This window comes from Protopterus annectens, chromosome 9.part0 (genome assembly GCF_019279795.1).
Source record: "Protopterus annectens isolate FY-2018-M chromosome 9.part0, PAN1.0, whole genome shotgun sequence".
In the NCBI taxonomy this organism is placed as follows: domain Eukaryota; kingdom Metazoa; phylum Chordata; order Ceratodontiformes; family Protopteridae; genus Protopterus; species Protopterus annectens.
The window spans coordinates 732068543-732089799 of NC_056743.1; positions in this window are offsets into that span (position 1 = coordinate 732068543).

The following is a 21257-nucleotide window of genomic DNA, read 5'->3' on the forward strand; positions in this document are numbered from 1 at the left end:
CAGAGCCTGTGCCATGGCCCCAGAATGATGGCTATGGTTAACCACCCCCCCTCCAGGCCTACACAGACAGGCCACTGCAGGGCAGGCAGTGGGATGTTAGTTCTGAAGGGTAGGAAGTCAGACAATAATATGTAGGGCAACCAAAGCCACGATCTGTAGTACACTGGTATGCCTGTAGTCAGCATGATAGTAAGCAATACAGAATGAAATGGAGTACCTGATGTACCAGTACAGTCATAGCAAATGTGTACAAGTGTCACGTGTACCCCTCACATCCTACATAGTAATGTAATAACAGTCAGGTGTGCCCCCCAACCCTGTGTAGAAATGTAGAAATAGTCAGGTGGGCCCCCATCCTACATAGTAATGTAATAACAGTCAGGTGTGCCCCCACCACTCCTGTTTAGAAATGTAGAAACAGTCAGGTGTGCCCCCCCTGCTATGCAGAAATGTAGTAACAGTCAAAGCCAAATGATCGATGGATAGCCTGCAGAGACAGCATGTTACCTGTCGGTGTACAACACAAAGGTCAGCACTGCAGCACAAACTACCTGGACATGATCCACACATTCAATACAGACAGCCATACTGGGCATGCTCACACACAGAGAAATGAAGGCAATGTCAGTCAAAAACATACTGAAAGGTCATACTGGGCATTTTCACACACAGAGAAATGAAAGCAATGTCAGTCAACAACATACTGAAAGGTCATACTGGGCATGCTCACATACAGAGAAATGAAGGCAATGTCACTCAACAACATACTGAAAGGTCATACTAGGCATGCTCACACACTTAAACACATGAAGGCCATGACTGCAAACACCAGTGGGCCAGACATATCTGGCAGTTACAGTTGTTATTGCAGACACTCGTCAGTATGCACCACTCATGCCTTGCACACACAGTGGATAGGAATACAGACATATATGTCAGGACAACACACTATAATAAGCCAAAGGTAGATGTACATAGATGTGTGGAAGAGGGTGACTGTGACAAGGAGCCATCCAGGCCTGTCCCACCCAGCATACAGCCAGAGGGCCCCAGCATTACATACTATGTGGTGCACACGCCAGCTGTGCAACATGACTGTACAAGGAAGCAGTAATCTAGCAGCTGTATACACATACCTGTGACATATGACCCCATGTGTGCTTGCATGTGGTGTGTCAGCCCCTAGATGAATGGGTTATGGCCCATGCACACACCGCCCTCTCCATAGCCCTACTATGACAAGCCTGCTGAGGTCATCCAATGTGAAATACACCTTTGGGGGAGTAGTAGCCCAGTAATCTCTGTTGTGCATCCTGTAACTGCATATTGCTGTAGTGTGATAAAGTACTTAGATAGGAGTTCTAACCCCAGACTTGGCAACTGTGTATGTGTTTGTGTGCATCTGACTGTGTAGAATGCAATGCGTTTTAGAGTACTCAGACTCCTTACAATTCATATACTCAACTTTGCCAAGGCTGCTGATGTCACCAACCTAGAAATACACCTCTGGGAAAGTTAGAGCTCGGTAATCTACGTAGCATGTCCTGTAACTGCGTACTGCTGTAGTGTGCTAAAGTAGTTAGATAGGTGTTTGAACCTCAGACATGGTAATTGTGTGTGTGTCTGACTGTGTAGAGAGCAATGCTTTTTAGGGTACTCACACTCCTTACAATTCATATACTCAACTTTGGTAAGGCTGCTGATGTCATCCAATGTGATATACACCTTTGGGGAAGGAGCACTCCAGTAATCTCTGTGGCATATGCTATAACTGTGTAGTGCTGTAGTGTAATAAACTAGTTAGGTAGGAATTCTATCCCTAGATATTGTAAGTGTGAATGTTTGTGTGTGTTCCTTTGTCAGAGTAGGGAGCAATGTTTTGAGGCCATTCACAGGCACTACAGCCTCCATTGCCCTACTTTGGCATTTCTGCTGACATCATCAACTGTGAAATACACCTTTGGGTAAAAATATCCCACTAATCTCCATGGCGCATGCTACAACTGCGTAATGCTGTAGTATAATAAACTAATTAGGTAGGGGTTTTATTCCCAGACATTGCAAGTGTGAATGTTTGTGTGTGTTCTTTTGTCAGAGAAGGGAACAATGTTTTTGATGCCATTCACATGTGCTACAACCTCCAACACTCTACTTTGGCATGTCTGCTGACATCATCAACTGTGAAAAATACCGTTGGGGTAAAAATATCCCAGTAAACTCTGTGGTGCGTGCTGTAACTGTGTAATGCTGTAGTGTGATAATGTAGTTAAGTAGGTATTCTAACTCCAGACATGACAAGTGTGTGTGTCTGTCTCTGACTGTGTAGAGAGCAATGCTTTTTAGGGTACTCACACTCCTTAAAATTCATATTCTCAAGTTTTCCAAAGCTGCTGATGTCACCAACCTAGAACTACACCTCTGGGAATGTTGTAGCCCAGTAATCTCTGTAGCACATCCTGTAACTGCATACTGCTGTAGTGTGATAAAGTACTTAGGACTTCTCACTGCAGAGTTGGCAGCTGTGAGTACATGTGTTTGTGTACGTGTCTGACTGTGTAGAGGGCAATGCTTTTTAGGGTACTCACACTCCTTGCAATTCATATGGCCAACTTTGCCAAGGCTGCTGATGTCACCAACCTAGAAATACACCTCTGGGAAGGTTGTAGCCCAGTAATCCCTGTAGCACGTGCGGTAACTGTGTACTGCTGGAGTGTGGCAGTTCTGGATGTTTTTTGTGTGTTCCAATGTCTGTGTACAGAGCAATGCAGTATAGGCTAGTCACACGCAGTACATTTGAAATGCCCTACTTTGGTAATCCTGCTGATGTCATCCATTGTGAAATACACCTTTGGGGAAAGAATACTCCAGTAATGTCCGTGGCGCATACTATAACTGCATAGTGCTGTAGTGTAATAAACTAGTTAGGTAGGGGTTCTACTCCAAGACATGACAGGTGTGTGTGTGTGTGTGTGTGTGTAACTCATATCCTGTGTAGAGGTGGTGGTGAGTGTGTGACACCCATGGCCAATGTGGAGTGGGTTTTGCATATTTCTTATATGGGGGCCATACTATATATCACAATGTCAACCGTACTGGGATAACAGATGTAAAATAGCTGAGAGGCTGGTGTGCAAATCCGTACCCATACATGTGACATCAAGGCCAGGAAATGACAGTTAGCAACCCAGTACTACCCAGATCATAATCTCTATCCATGTGTCATACATACACATGCCTAGGCAACAGCCAATATGTGGGTAGTACACTGAATATTTGGCCACTGATAGTGACTATGTAGTGATAACAGTGGGCTACAGAGGGCATGTCACCTTGCCCATCTGTCCAATATGCACGTACATGCAAACAGTGCACCTCCCCCATGTTCTCCAATGGACACCTGCACCACCTGTGGTGCCTTCACATGTGACCCACAATGGACATACCATGCCTGACAACATGCCCTATATGGACAGATGCCACTAACACCAGGGAATGCTGTTAGCATGCTATCAATGTTTGTGCAGGGTAAACCTGCTGACCTTTGCCAGTTCCTACCACAGGTATCACTGTAAATGCATGTGGGAGGTGGGCACATCCTGGACACCATCCATGTCATGGACTAAGGAACACATACATGGCAGGTGATGCACTGCATTGGCCACACACAATAGTCACCCAGGTGACTGGATGGGGGATACAATACCCACCTGTGTGGGCAAATGCAGAAACTCAGCCCTGAGCCACAATGCAGATCATTGTCATGTGGCCTGATGCCAAGGTATACTCATCACCTACCCTTGTATAGCCTGCTGGCACAGTTGACCACCACACACCCATGCAGACATGCACCCATGCATGTCAGTACTGGCACCCAGTGTGTTTGTTTATGTGTTGTATGGTGCGTATGGCCACATCCACACTCACTACAACCTCTATGGGCATAATGAAGCATACTGTCCAATGTCTAACACCTCCTCATACTCTTTGCCCTTACGACCTCTGTATGACCCATGTGGTGCATGTGGTACCTGCACAGTGATGTGTTTTGGCAATCCCACTACTGATGAGTTGTACTCCTGGCCCTGCCAAGTGTGTCAATGTGTGTGAGTCCCTGTGAGACTGTGGCTGTGTTGACACTGGCACCTGTTCATGCAGACAGGCACAAGTACATCACCTACCTTATATGTACTGTATCCCTGTTGCAGATGTCACTCACCATCACATATATGTCCTGAGTGCTCCATAATAGGTAACCCATGTGGCACATCCAATAACTGCATCTAACTGTGATAGCACTACATAGTTGTCTGGGGTTTGATACCCTGCGCTGGTAGGCATGTGACACAAACATGCTACAGTTTTACTCTCCCACCCCTCCCTGACAGGTATTTACCTCTGTCTGCCTCTCCCACACTCTATCTGATGGATGTGAAGATCCACACCTGCTATGCTTAGGCAGCAGCATGTGTATTGTAAGTGATGCTCATGATCAGCTGATGGCCTCTGAACGAATTGCAGCCCTCCCCTAGCTGATTGCATGTGGGACAGCTGTAGTAACATTCCCATAGCCAATTGCATGGAAACACACTCAAATATCTAGGAACATCATGGTGGTGTTGGCCCTTTTCATTCACTGTGAGCAGTAACTAGATCTGTTGTTTGGCAAACAGCATCTCAGATGGATTGGGGATTTACCTCTAACAACATACACTGTGGAAAGAGGGCAACAAACAGGAGGGGGATGTGCCTGACCTGACTACAGACTGTAAGTGCTGCTATACTGCATTTGGAGTAATGTTGGTTTAACAGTGTTTGTCTGGATATGGATGTTGTTCATGTTGCAATACCTGCCATGTCAGTTCCATGTTTATGAAGAATCCCCATCTTCAAGGTCATCTGCAGGCTGGTCAGTGTTGTGCCTTTGGTTTCATGTGTTAGCCATGGAGAATCGCTCTGTGGACTGCAGAAGGTAGTGTGAGGATTGCAGTCTGTAGATGGTGAAGGCCATGACATTTACTGACTTCATATCCCTCATAGGACATATGTTGCAACAAACCCTGTTACAACAGTAAATGTATAGGGTATCACAGCAACATGTCAATATTGGCCCTGTGTATGTGCTTCCATCCACACCTCTGTCAACCTTTGTACATATGTCGTGCATGAAGTAGTGCATATGTGCCATACACCATAATTAGTGTCATCATATCTGATAACAAGCCAGTGATATATCAGATTGCTACACATGTTATGTATAGTAGGGGTTATATTTCATGACATAACCTGGATGTTCTCTGGATGATTGTACAGTACTGAGGTTTGTGTACTTATGGTGAATGTTGGCAGGGTGTGTATTGTTAATATGTACTTTAGCCTGTGTACAGACTGTGGTAGATGTCATTGTGCTAGCTCCCTTCATATCTGATGTTACATGCTGCCCCACTGCATGGTACTGTATTGGCATACATGTTCGTACGGCCATACACACACATGTTTATATATATATATATATATATATATATATATATATATATATATATATATACATATGTCATATATAGATATGTTGTATCATTTTTTAGATTAATATATTTCTACACATACATCTAGATGATGGTATACATTCTCTGTACTGTTGCATTACTGGACTGGATGATATGTTTGTGAAAACATCAGGATTATGCATGTTTGCCATGGCTTAGTGGTAAATCACTTTGTGTATGGTTTGCAGGGTCCTTGGTTTGAGCCTTACAGAAGCTGGTTGTTTTGTTGCTGGGCAGAACACGGCCCATTAGATACAGACAGCTATAGGCAATTTTTAGAAGTTGTAAGCGGTTCTGTGCGGCGGTAAGCACTGCCAACTGCATGTTACAGTTTCTTACAGTCAGTTAGCTTCTAATGGTTAAGATGTTTGCCTTACAAACTCCAGGTGCAGGGTTTGAGTCTCACAAGGGATAATTGGCTAGACTTAAAATAGCTCGCAAGGGCAGTTAGCCTAGTACTAACCTATGAACTATGAAGTATATTGCTTACCTTGTCTAAGCTGTGCTTACCCCTGTGCAAACAGGCTGAAACCTGCTTACTGCTGCTTAAAAGTGCCTACTACCGTTTAACACTGTGCTAATTTCTTTAAAAGAAAAGACAAAGGGCTGATTGGAAAGTAGTGAAAAAGGGGTATAAAGAGAGAAAGACAGTAGTCAAGATAGCTAGAGATGTGCAGTAAGGGTGTAGGGAAGGTCCATAGCTGTCCATTTCTTCTACAGCAACAGCTGTGAATATGCAATGAATTTGGATGTACATTTGAACACTCCAACCCCTGGGAGAGGGGTGAGGACAACAATAATATGTTGTAATGCCAATTAGACCAGATTACATGTGTCCAGTGGACATGTGTGCAAAATGGACAGCTATGTATGGAACGTGATTTTTTTTTTGGGAACAGATTGTCCTTTTTTTGTTTTTTTAAGGTGAGAGTGGGATGTTAGAGAAGGAGGGTAGGTATGCTCAGGGAGGATAAGCTGGGTAGGATGACAGACAAGACAGACAAGACAGTATACAGGGGTGGTATATGATACATGTGGGGGGATACACCTTGGATGGGGAGGGGTGTTTGGAAGTCGCAAGCCCATGGGCCCCCAAATGGAAATAGTGGGACTGAGGTCCCCACCCATGGACAGTCACCACTGCACCTTCATGGCCCCAAAGGTGGCTGTGCTGGGGGGCTGTGTAGGAGGAGCAGGCTCACCCTCTAATTATGCCACTCGATCCTCAAGCTGGCATAGCAGGTCTCGAAACTCCATATCGAGCTCCCTACCCACCACGGCCCGGACCTGACGACAGGTGACATGTTCCGCTCCATGCCTGCTCCCGGGGGGCAAGCTCCATCCCCTGTGGCAGTTCCACCTGAAGGTGGTGCAGGGCCAATGGAGGAGGAGGAGGTCCCAGGCTGGGCCCCAGATGTGCTGGTGCCCAGTGCCATGGCCAGCTGAGATGAAACAGGTGGGTCTGCTGGGACCGGCCTTCGCATACGAGCTATGTTGTAGCAGGTTTATGACAGATATGGGTTAGTAATAGTCAACAGCATTTGGGATTAGTTATAACAGCATGCATAGGTATTCCCATTAACCCACAACACCAGATTTAACACAGTTGCAGAGCAAGCAGAACACATGCATATATGGAACAGCAATGGCCATTACAACAGCATGCAGGTTTCATTGATGGCAACAAGCTACCAATATGGGTGTATTTTAACATGGCACATACATAGAAACAAAGGTGAATATTTATAAACCATTAGGACATATGTCCCAACATAAGTTTGGAGTGTACACATACCCGTTGAGGTGTGTTGTGTTATTTTTGCACAAATGGTAGGGGTGAGAGAGAGATTCAATTAACAACTAATATATCCTTGTAGTTTTCACAACATTCTTAGTCACTGCACTGATCTGTCCCTTACATGTATTATTACACTACCCAATGGCCTTATATTGTACACTGGTATGTTTATAGATTATTATATATGTGACCTGTGTCTTACATACAGGCGTGACAAGATGCAGGTGTTAATGCAACACATGTTTAGAATTGCTCTCATACACTTTGGGTGAGGCTCTAGAGTGACAGGTTTGTTTTCATATACATTCTCTGAGTATGTACATGTCTGACTATCAGTTATATGTCATTAACAGCTGCCTACATTTCTTGGATCATCACACTGATTTTTCAGGGGAACAGGGTACCAGGCTGGTGATGTGGGCCATTTATCTGGACATGCTGGACAGATTGGAACAGTTGTGGGGTATGAATATTCGTACAACTTTCTATTTGAACTTTCTAGCAAATTCTGTACAGTTGGGTGTAATTATGCATACAGCTTTCTATCTGAACATTGTAACAAAATCTGTACAGTTGTGGGATATGATTACGCATACAACTTACTAGTACTCCCGGGATTCAAGCCCCTGCTGTGTGTAACAAATAAAATTGCACTTAACATCACAGTACACTGTGCTATTAGGGAACTGATGTGAAGCTTTCTACTGTTTTCTGTGTAAGTCTCCCTCACTTGTACAATATGACTGACCTCTTGGCACTTCCAACATTGTTATGCAGAACTTCATACACATTTTATCTGCATACCATAGTGTGGGTAACACTGTTTAATACAACAGTACTAAGTATAGTATGCAACAGTTCAACACCATATGACAAAAGAGTAAACAGAAGCATTCCAGGGGCTATAGCTTTATTCATAGGATATTACACATCTATTTCTACTGGTATGACACTTTCTAAGGCTCTTATATTTATTTATTATGACATTACATGCTGAATGATTACTAACCTGCCTCACAACGCAGGCTTTGCAACCTAGCATCATGGGCTTGCTGGTTTGCAGCCCGCTCATCTGCAGCTGTCAGAGAAATACAGTGGTATTTAGCCATACCTATCCATAGTATACACACGCTAGGCAATTATTAACTACTTAGTAGAATGAGTACTTACTCAGTACTGGGGCATTAGGCATCTGCCGAGACTCCTGGAGCCACTGTTCCAGTACATCCCCCCTCAGCCGCTTCAGGTCAGCATGGTGGTGCCTGACCTTCTCACCAGTCTGGAGGATACCTGTGGTACTAGTGAGGTCACAGGCGAGACTGTCCCAGGTCTCCATTTTATACTGCGAGCCCTGGTACTGACCCTGCAGTAGGCATACAATGAATTTTTACTCCTGGATGCCCCAGTGCTGCGCTCTAAATTTAGTGCCTTCACCCACACCAGCCATTCTGCCTGCTGTAGGAAACTACAACTAGTTATGGAAAGTATTCCCACCTGTGGGGTTTAAACATGGCCATTTACCCACACTTTTCCATGATTGGCTGGTTTTGAAAAGGCTAAGCTATGGGCACACCAGCTTACCTAGGGTTAGCAGTGCTTAAAGAGGTATACCACTAGGCAGATTGAATTGGCTCTCCTACACAGTGCTTGCACTTACTGAGTTGAGCTGTGCTGCGGTTAGCATTGCTTAATAGTTAATTAGCACTATATTTGCCTTTTGGCAGTGATTTATTATTCATTACGGGTTATATATGTGTCTGGTATCCGTGATTCATGTGTATATACACTGTATGGGGTCCTGGGGAGTTCTACACTTTACTACAATAACACTTCAGATCTATGTTTACTGCAGTACTCCAGTTCACATATTTATGTTCTGTGGCAGGTTATACAACATCACACTGTACATAGATTCAATTCACATGTTTGCTTTGATTTTTCCTGTGGCGAGGATTAGTTTGCTGATACATCATTTGTATGTATTGCTATGATGGCTTAATAGTTAACTACTGTGACTATGGTGTACAGGGTCCTGAATTCAAGCCTTGCAGAAACTGTTTATTTTGTTGCTGGGCAGAACATGGGCCATTGAGTACAGAGTGATTAAGGCACTTTAAAGCAGTTGTAAGCGGGTGTGCATGGGTTTGCGTGAAGCTAAGCAATGGTAACCTCCGGTTACAGTTTCTTATACTCAGTTAGTTTCTACTTTGCTTAATCTGTGTAGGCAATGCTTACCCCCATGCAAATGTACTTAAACATGCTTACTAGTGCTTATATATGCTTACTGCTGCTTATTTGTGCTTAAACCTACTTACTACTGCCTTATTCATTATGACATTGACACTTCACATGTGCATTTGATGCAGTACTCCAGTTCACATTTAAATGTTATTTAGTAGGTTATACAGCAAAAAATGTAAATAAAATGTTCATATACAGATTTCACATGGAAAATGGTATGTGCTGCGGTGGGACTCGAATTGGGAATGCCTGCTCGTTAGGCAGATGCTCTGACCACTACAATATTGCTGTGCTGCTTCATTTGCATATATCTTCCTTGTTATCCTCTTCAGCCTTTTACGCTGCTTTAACATTAACTAAGCGATGGGCACACTCGCACGCCTATGGTTAGCTGTACTTGGAGTTTTAAAAAAATACAGGGGTTTCTTCTTTTTATTTTTATGTCCTGTTGCTGTTGTAGACATGGGGGACTGTTGGTGGGGATATGCGGACAGCTATGAGCGGTCTCGCTCGGTTATTTACACTTTCTGCTGTTCTGCTTTGCAGGGGCATGTTTATTCTGAGAGCTCTGCTCTCAGACATGCCCCCTACACTCATCTACGCTCCATGTAGGATTAGGAATTCAGGCAGCATGCCTTCATTAATATGCATGGTCTGCTACTGTCTTCCTCCTAAATGGCCACTTCCATGCAGGACTAGACTAGTCCTGCATGGAAGATTAGTGAATCCGGGGGAATGACATTTTGTTTAAAGGGAAATGGATTCTGGCAGATACATCATTATGAAAAATTAGATTATGGTTGTGGAAAAAAAGTGTGTTTGATTATGAAACAATAACAATAAGGATGTTATAAGAAAAAATGATAAAGAGAAAACAAGTAGAAATTAATATTTATGTTCCTATCAATACAGGCATTTTGTAAATATGTAAATAATGTTTGTTTTATGTTGTGTTAAAAAAAGAACCCCTACTCTTTTCCATATGTGCCATGGGATCTTTTATATCCAGCTGTGCCACCAGCCCCTACAGCAGATGGAACATGAGTTTAACATCTTATCCAAAGGACAATTCATTCAGGAGTGCAGTACCCCAGTGTCAGCAATCCAGCTACCTGGTGTGGGGATAGAACTTTCAGCCTTCTGCACCAAAGGTAAGTGCGCTGTTGTGCCACTGGCACTCTTAAAACATGAAAAGTAAGAAACAGATGTCAAAATTCCATATCAGAAACAAATTGCTATAAAATCTGTCATGTATCTAGCCATTCATGTCAGTGAGTCAACTACAGATGCAGCAGAACTTTATGTAATTACAGAAGTGACCATATTACTACTTTCATAATATGAGAACATAAACCACCGTCCACCACTCCAAAGCCAACAGACATAAGACGTCTCAAAAATGTAACTGTCTAGAACAGAATATCTATAAAGAAATTGGAAATATCTTTACCAAGTCCAGATATTTCTACAAAGGCAGTTGGCAGTGCCCATTGTGGACACAAACACTAGAAATGAAACTTTTCCTATGAATTTACCTGTCTAGTTTCTTAAAACAGTTTGTGGACTGTGCAGCTAGTTTGTGTGCTGTGAAGCACTCATTCCTTGAGCTTGACCCCAGGGAGTTTTAGGCAGTTGTGTTAGTAATCTACACTCCTGCAGCAACCAAGCTTGTTAGCTATGAACCTACCTTGTACTATACCCCTCAGTAGAATAAACCACTAGAATCCAAAGCCATGGACATGCACTTCTCTGCTATCTCCTCAGCTAGCCTGGTGGACATGGGCATCTTGAGGCAATGCAGCACTTGCCTCATGTACACTGACAACCACCTAATCTGCAAACATATGAATAAGGTATGTGAGATATGTAGTTATACAATGTTATTGGAGGGAAAGCTCTCACCTACAAGCACCTATACTGCCAATCAGGATGTCAGTAACACTCACAGGACACTCAACTCACATAGTACAGACCAGTCATATAGACCCATATATGTTGAGGCTCTTAAATGGCATCTCCCCAAACCATAAAGACCTCCGAGACACTGCACACACAAAACAGTCCACAGCAACCTCAAGAGAACTCCACTAAAACAGAACTCAACAATACACATACTCCCACAATATTTGGTGTCTCGACCTCTAAGCCCATATAGCATTCCAAGGAACTCTACATAGAGAGACACACACAGACACCCCACTAACCAGGCTAAGTAAAGAGCGAGTCACAGTCAGCTGTGTAAAAGGAGTTAGGCTTCGTCGTATCATTCACATGCTCAGGTCAATTAACTCCAAGTACTAGTATGACTCTGTCATATTAGACAGAGGTGTTAGTCTGAGATGTACCTCACTAGACTATATGAAGAGAGATATAATTGAGATCTTAGACTGTGTGCCCCAGGCAATTATGAATCTTGCATTGAACAACTTTCTACCTTTTCCTATGATGATGCCATAATACAAACAGAAAATAATTGACTTTAACAATTGTCTTAAACTATGGTGTCATTAAAAGGGGTGCAGTATTTGTCAGCTTGGGAAAACATGGTCGACAGCTCCTGCTGCTTTCCCAGGAATGGTCTGTACTTGCCCTCCTGGAATTTTGAATACTGGCTAAAACCTTTTCCACCTCCATACTCCCTTTGATTAGGCATTGTCAATCAGATAAATCTTTTCACATAGTTGAACCAAACCCAGAAAATCTGATGGAGTTACTGCTCAATATCAGGAGTCTGAACAAGAAACTCCACTCCTTGCAAGCTCTTCTCACCTTGGGGAATGTAGATGTCTGTGCAGTCACTGAGACATGGTTTAAAGTATGGAGAGCACCCCGGCAGTGCAGGGATGCAATGCTGTCCACACATTTAGACCAGCTACTGCATAGAAAGGGAGAAAATATGAAGGTGTCTCTATATACATTAAAAATAAATATATAGTTCAAATTTGGTCCATCTGCATGACAGACTTGAGCTTCTCCATGTCTAAATCACCATAAATAATGTCCCTTTCCATATCCTTGCATGCTATTGGTCCCAGCTCAATGACCCAGGAAAACCACAGCACTTGCTTAAAGGCACTCGATGCACTCCCCATCCAACCCAAACCATAATGATGGGTGACTTCACTACCCCAATATAAACTGGGAATCTTACACGATCCCTAACATACATTCCCACAGATTTCTGGACTTTGTCAGAACAACACACCACTAGGCCAACTCAGTAAATGCCAACACCCTGGACCAGCTAGTTCATACACCCACTAGGGGCTCAAACATCATCGATCTGTTCCTCACAAACATGACAGAATGTTGCATCCCCCCCAGCATAATGTCTTTGCTAGTCAGGTCAGACCATAAAGCTGTCTCCTTTGAGGTATATGTAAAACCACAGACACCTGGAAACCCTAGAATTTTTAAGAACTACTCCAAGGCAAATGTCTCACTGCTAAGTGACACTCTAAATAAATTTCAAGTCTGCCTAACCACAAGAATACTGCTGCTTATGCAGAAACATTCACAGAAACCCTGCATAACTGTATCAACAGCTGTATAAAAATGGCTGTACCTACCTGAAATAAATGTAGGGCTGGCACTAAAAAGACACCTATGTCATGGAGCACCACAAGGCTTTTTCATCTATGTCAGAAACCTCAAAGGCAATATACAGCAGTGTACCAAATTAATTGTAAATTGTGCCACCTACATGGAACCAGAAGATATAGCTAATCTCCTGGCTAACACATTTGGCACAGAATTTACTCCCCTCTCCCCAAGGATATTCCTCAGGAAATTCCAACATCCATCTTACCCATAACCATAACTAGAGTAGGTCCTCCAGGTGCTCTCCAAGGCCAAGAACACTGCATCCATGAGTCCTGATAATATCCAATGATGCTTCCTTGATAGCATGAAACAGGAACTATCAGCCCCTCTAGAATCTCTATTCAAGCATAGCTTACAAATGGGCTTCATACCTAATGAAGAGAGGACTAAAATGGGTATACCACTGCACAAGGGTGAACCATCTGCAGACCCAGTAAACTACTCACACATTAGCATGGCAAGCTTGCTGTGCAAATTTATGGCTAGGATAATCATGGATATCATAAGTGATAATATAGGTAACCTACAAACACTGGACCCTAGTTGGTTTGGGTTTGTCAAGGGCAGGCCTTGCCTGCTAAACCTGGTGGACTTCTTTGAGAAGGTTACCAAAGTGATGGATGAGGGCAAATCAGTACATACTGCCTACCTCAATATGGCCAAGGCATTTGACACAATACCCCACTCAGGCATTGTCAACAAACTCACTAAGTTAGGTATTGACCCATATGTCACTTGCTGGATAGGCAGATGGTTCACTAAAATGACACAAGAACTTAGAATATGTGTATTAACCTTCACAAAAGGCCATTTACTAGCAGTAGCCTTCATGGCTCAGTACCAAGGCGGCATCTACTTCTCTGATGTCAAGGCTAATGTCAAGAGTCTCTGGCTAATCAGGTTTGCTGACAACTGCAAACTAGGCAGTCATCAAATTCCACTGAAATACTAATAACCTCCAAGATGGCCTGACACAGACTAATAATTCATGCCAGAGTCATGATCTGAAATTCCTTGTTAAAAAGTGTATCCTAATATCTTTTGGCAAGATGGCTACCCCTGCAAACTACCATGTGGAAACATATGTAGACAGAAATTTATCATTTGATCCACATGTTTCTGCTGTGCTAAGGAACTCATTTCATGTTTGAAAACTTATAAGTAAAGGTATGGCATGTAGGTCCAAACACGTCATGTGTCCATTGTATTCTGCTTTCATAAGACCTGTCATTGAGTATAACTCCCCCTTTTGTATGTACCTTATCATGCATATGCAGAAAATGGTGCATCCACAGAGATTTCTCACAAGAACACAAGGGGTAGAAAGTAAGTTCTATGCAGACCATTTAAAATCATTGTCCCTAAATTCACTTTCCTACATGGTGCTGACAAGTGACTTATGCCTAGCCTGACAGCTTCCTCTGACCCAGCACTAATGGACCTGTTATACAGTCAGAAAACAACTAGCAAGAGAAACACCTAACTTACAGACCTAAAACTCATCAACAACATAAGGACGTGCTAGAGGTCTGTGTCTCTGAGGCTTCTCCATTTCTGGAACAGGATTTCTATCCATGTGGAACAGAGTTCACAGAACTTGGACCAGTGGATAGGGAACCTCAAATACATTGCTGATCTGCCACCCATGTCTTTACCAGAGATAGGAAGCTTGTAATTCTTTGTCTGCCAAAGAATCTACACCCTCCACACAATATTTGGGAGCCATTGCATATCAAATTTAATTTTTGGAAACTTGGCTAGACGTAAAATGTTCCATTTGGATGCTAGCCTAGTATTCTGCTATGATACTAAGCTATTCTCTACAGAAATTGTTTTACAAATATGTGGCTGTATAGAAGATAAGAATAAGAAATGATACCCAACCATGGAGTGATGCAACACTCAGGAAAGTCATGTCAGAAAGGATCTTAGCATGGAAGAAATACAGATAAAGCAATAACATTTACTCATTAAACAGGTATAGAGAAATAAGACATGATTGTCAGCAGTAAATAAGAAAAGTTAGAATTACTTCAAAAACTTGCAAAACGCAAACTTAAGCAAAAATACAACTACCTTAACCAGAATAAACAAGACTCTTAAGAACTCCAAAAATGCTGTTGAGAATCAACTAGTGCACATAAAATGCATATTTCAGAGTTTCCCAAAGTGTGCACTGTGGCGCCCTGGACAGGGGTGCCACAAACTAATAAGCTTAGCTGCAAAATAAACTGCGAAAGTTCACGGTTTATTTTGCAGTTAAGTTTATTAGTTTGTGGCGAGTGTGAGTGAATGCAGGAATGAATGAAGAAGTGTCTGTGTGTGTGTGTGTTCATACCTGCATTCACTCACACATCGCTCTCACTCTCTCCTGATCAAGCACACACACATAGTCACTTCCTCATTCATACCTGCATTCACTCACACATCGCTCACTCTCTCCTGATCAAACACACACACAGTCACTTCCTCATTCATACCTGCATTCATTTACACATCAGTCTCACTACCTGCCACACACCCACTTATGCATTCAGTCATACATCGATCTCACTCTCCCGATCTCACACTCACATGCCACACACCCACTTACGCATTCATTCATACATCCCTCTCACTCTTCCGATCTCACACATACATACACAGTCACTTCCTCATTCTTACCTACATTCATTCACACATTGCTCTCACTCTCCCGATCTCTCACACACAGACACACACACACACACACACACACACACACACACACACACACACACACACACACACACACGCACACACGCACACACACACACACACACACACACACACACACACACACACACACACACACACAGCCACTTCTTCATTCATTCCTGCATTCACTCACACATCCCTCTCACTCTCCTGATCTCTCACACACACACACAGCCACTTCTTCATTCATTCCTGCATTCACTCACACATCGCTGTCACTCTCCGACACACACACACACACACACACACACACACACACACACACACACACACACACACACACACACACACACACACACACTTTTTCATTCATTCCTGCATTCACTCACACATCGCTCTCACTCTCCCGATCTCTCTCACACACACACAGACTCTTTTGCTTTCATGCACACATTCACTCACACACGCAGAAAGGCATACAAGCACTCATACAGGCATTCACTTACCTGCAATCAGCTGCTAAGCTTCGTAGCTCTCCTGTAAGGAAGCCATGGCTCCCCAGGGTGCTGCGGTGCACAGTTTGGGAACCCATGAACTAGATTGACTTACAAAAGAGGATACAGCAAATAAGTCTGCAGATTTCTTCCATTTTTTTACTAAAAAACACCCCACCATATTCATCTGTCCTACAGGCACCTTATCCTAAACAAAACAACCCCCCATGCTTTCAGTTTGCAAACTATAACCATTGCATTCTTCAATGAAATACCACTGAATGAGCGCACTGCTTCACTGATTAACCTACTACCAGCATACCTAAAACAGAGAGACACTTTTGGCTGCTGCTCTCACAATGAAAACAGGAAATAAAAGCCTCAAAGATGGATCCTTACTAGACCTCTGGAAATGTGCATAAATTATATCAATGTACAGAGAAGGAGAGAAAAACAAAACTGAAAACTATAGACCTATAGCCGTTCTGAGTTATTCATCCAAAATACTCATCCAAATGGTAGTCTTACAAATAATGACTACCTAACAGATAACAACCTGTTAATACAAACACAACATGAATCCCGCTCATGGCAGAACACCTTAACAGCTATTCTAAATCTTGTTGATGATGTAACTAACAACAAAGAGACTTGTTTTATCATTAGACTTCTCAGATTTATATCTGTTGCATTACCTATAGAATTCTCCAAAACCTTTGATGATGTTAATTACCACCTTCTGCTATCAAAGCTTTAGAACCTAAGACGCTCCACTATAGACCTTAAGTGGTTTATAACCCAACTCAAGTATCATAACTCAGTCTTATAATGTTAAAACAAACTGTCTCTGACACTTACCTCAGATATTACAATACTACAGGGACCAATACTAGGGCCCCTTGCTTTTTAATCTATTTACTAACCACAGCTACCAGCATAGAAAGTGGAATGTTTATTATTCAGAATGATGACAATTTTAACTTGCTACTTTCATCTAAATAAATAACATTCTGTTTTCTAAAATTCATGATTGTTTCAGTTATCTTGGCATCTGGATTTAAAAAAATAAGCTAATCCTTAATTGAAAGGAAGACTAAACTAATGGCATTTCATAAACAATAGAATAAATTTTCTACAGACCTTCAAGTCATAACAATCCAAAGATCTCCAGTTCCCACTGAATATATTTGAAGTATCTCAGAGCTACAATAAATTATACATTAAACTTCTAGGATTGCAGTGCTTTTACCATTAAAGGACTCAATAAAAATTTAGAGCATTATGAAGAATAAGCAGTCTCCTGCCTGACTGTAAAAGATTAGTCAATGCATTACTCCTTCCCAAGATTTTGTGAAGAACACCAGCAGTTGGAAATACCCTAAAGTCAATACTCTCCAAAATGACCTCTGTAATTAATAACTATGCTATGTTTGCTGTTGGTCAAAGAACATCCATCACAACAACGTGTTAATAAAATGTAACTGGATGACACTTTAGCAATAATTCACAACTGTCTGTGGGTAATGCAGGATTTATCCCCAGTCTGTTTGGTTTGATCATTAGGGCAAAACCTGAGTATTTAAACAAACCCCCAGATTCTCAAAAGCTTGCACAGCGTGCATGATTACCGTAAGAGGAAATTTTCCCAATATGGCAGCCGAGCAATCCACGTAAGTGCACGTCTGATGTGCGCGAAAGCTGTACACTAGTGCTGCACGTCCCCAGCCCCCATATGCAAATCACCCCATTTGCAGGTGAAAACCATGCAAATGAGGTAAATACGCCATCCAGGAAGCAGGAATCAGGGTGTGCAGGACTAGCGTAATATGCAGAAATGTACTTGGTTAGTAACCAAGTACAGTACTGCAAACTCCAAAACGGAGCTATGACAGTTCCAAATAAAGGCTGCATATCATTGAGGAAGCATGCCAATGGCCAAGTAGAAGGCCATTGTCATTGCAAACAATTCCAAATGTACAAAATACAACTGTTATGATATGTCCGATGATCACGGCCGTTGAAGCATAGGGCAGCGGTGCGCAAACAGGACAGGTGAGGAAGTAAGAAAATAAACCTAAAAATAAACAGTCTAATTAAAATCAGTATTCTGCCATGCAAGTCAATGGCAGGCAAAAGACAACCTGGCCAGTGAGTAGTGGTTGCTAAGGGGGGAGGAACAGTATGACACATGTAACTATGCATTAGCAGGCAATTCTATGCAAATGAGGGGAAGGATAGTGAATCCTGGTTTTCCCCAGCATGTGAGGCAGTTCCCAACAGTGTATGAGTATGAATAGCTGAGTGCAAGACTAGGATGTAGGTGACATCATGTGTGGAAGTGTCAGGCATACTGTCAGCGGATTGGAGCCCTGTGGCTTGGGGTTGCATCCAGCTTAGCACAAGAAAGCCAGGAGGTGTGTCTAAACCCTCCAAGCATGTATGCAAAGTGTAAGCGGGTGTGCGCACCGCGCAATGGGATCTACAGGAAGATAAAGGAAGTGAACCCAGGAAATAGCAGCAGTGTGCACATTGCAATACACTGATTGTGCTGCATGCCCCCGGGATGAATCAGAAGGGCAGTGAGAAGGGAAAGCAGCAGTAGGAAGTTAATCAAGAGGTACTAGGTTTGCTGCTAGGTGAAACATATCAGAACCAGCCAATTACACAGGCAGCAGACCAGCCCAGCCCAGAATGCCACTATAAACTATGCAGACACCTACCCCTCCGGTTTTGCCCACACCCTACACCATCGGTGCAAACAAGCGGGGAACTTTTAACACTCACAACAGCAAAATGTTAGGGGCTGCAATAGCTATCATACAACTTGTGGAAAAGGCTGTGGGTGGTGAGGAGGGGAATGCTGCTGACCAACCCACAGTGAGGAGACGGAGAAGCATGTACAGACTCAGGGTAACCTACCAAGCACTACATGAGTTGAAGATAGTGGAGCTCTATAGGGTGGACAAGGACCTCCTACAGCAGATTGTGGAGCTGTGCCGACCATGCCTGACACACAGTACTAAAAGAGGGGAACACATCTCAGTGGAAATGAAGGTATGTGTAGGCCTATGAATACTAGCTACAGGTACCTTCCAAAGGCCAACATTTCACTGAAAATAGCTTCTGCTGCTTACTTTAAACTAGCCTGAACTGTTTTTTTACTGATTACTGCATTTATTTTAAAATCTGCACTTAAAGTTACATTTAGTCGAATTTAGTCGAAAGTTTGCTTGTTTGTTTGTTTAATTGAACTGTGGAGGCTGCCCACTAAAGTGTGCTAGCCTGTGTAACTAATTTATCACTGTCTCTGCATTTTCTGTGTATTTCTGCAAAAAAAACAAAAAAAAACAAAAAAATAATCCTTGTTTTCCCGCCTTTCTCAACTAGTTTAGACCAGTATACAGGCATTGCTGTATTCTGGGCTGTGGTGTAGTTCCTGTGTTGTCCATTACCTTACTTGGATAGAAGAAAGTTTTTTTGCTCACCAGTGGGAGTGGGGAGCCTTGAGCAGCCTACCTGTCCTTGGGGGAAGTGACCTCAGCACAAGAAGCTGTTAGTAATTGGTTGTTTGGGACCATTCCTACCTCTTTTGTAGTTCACTGCTTAAAATCAACCTCGGGGCGTTTTTTTCTGGCTATACTGCTCAGACAAGCTCCACGTGGGTTTACAGAGTGGTCCTAGCAGCAAGGAACTCGAAAAAGCGACTACCTTCTGGATTTAAGTATCTTTGCTTTTTTCACTGAAAATAGCTTCTGCTGCTTACTTTGAACTAGCCTGAACTGTTTTTTATTACTGATTACTGCATTTATTTTAAAATCTGCACTTAAAGTTGCATTTAGTCGAATTTAGTCGAAAGTTTGCTTGTTTGTTTGTTTAATTGAACTGTGGAGGCTGCCCACTAAAGTGTGCTAGACTGTGTAACTAATGTATCACTGTCTCTGCATTTTCTGTGTATTTCTGCAAAAAAAAAACAAAAAAATAATCCTTGTTTTCCCACCTTTCTCAATTAGTTTAGACCAGTATACAGGCATTGCTGTATTCTGGGCTGTGGTGTAGTTCCTGTGTTGTCCATTACCTTACTTGGATAGAAGGAAGTTTCTTTGCTCACCAGTGGGAGTGGGGAGCCTTGAGCAGCCTACCTGTCCTTGGGGGAAGTGACCTCAGCACAAGAAGCTGTTAGTAATTGGTTGTTTGGGACCATTCCTAGCTCTTTTGTAGTTCACTGCTTAAAATCCGCCTCTGGGCATTTTTCTGGCTATACTGCTCAGACAAGCTCCACGTGGGTTTACAGAGTGGTCCTAGCAGCAAGGAATTCGAAAAAGCGACTACCTTCTGGATTTAAGTATCTTTGCTTTTTTCACTGAAAATAGCTTCTGCTGCTTACTTTGAACTAGCCTGAACTGTTTTTTTACTGATTACTGCATTTATTTTAAAATCTGCACTTAAAGTTACATTTAGTAGAATTTAGTCGAAAGTTTGCTTGTTTGTTTGTTTAATTGAACTGTGGAGGCTGCCCACTAAAGTGTGCTAGCCTGTGTAACTAATTTATCACTGTCTCTGCATTTTTTGTGTATTTCTGCAAAAAAAAAACAAAAAATAATCCTTGTTTTCCCGCCTTTCTTGACTAGTTTAGACCAATATACAGGCATTGCTGTATTCTGGGCTGTGGTGTAGTTCCTGTGTTTTCCATTACCTTACTTGGATAGAAGGAAGTTTCTTTGCTCACCAGTGGGAGTGGGGAGCCTTGAGCAGCCTACCTGTCCTTGGGGGAAGTGACCTCAGCACAAGAAGCTGTAGTAATTGGTTGTTTGGGACCATTCCTAGCTCTTTTGTAGTTCACTGCTTAAAATCGCTTGCGGCTTTTAGTCGCATAGCGCAGCACAAGTTAAACAAGGTTAAACT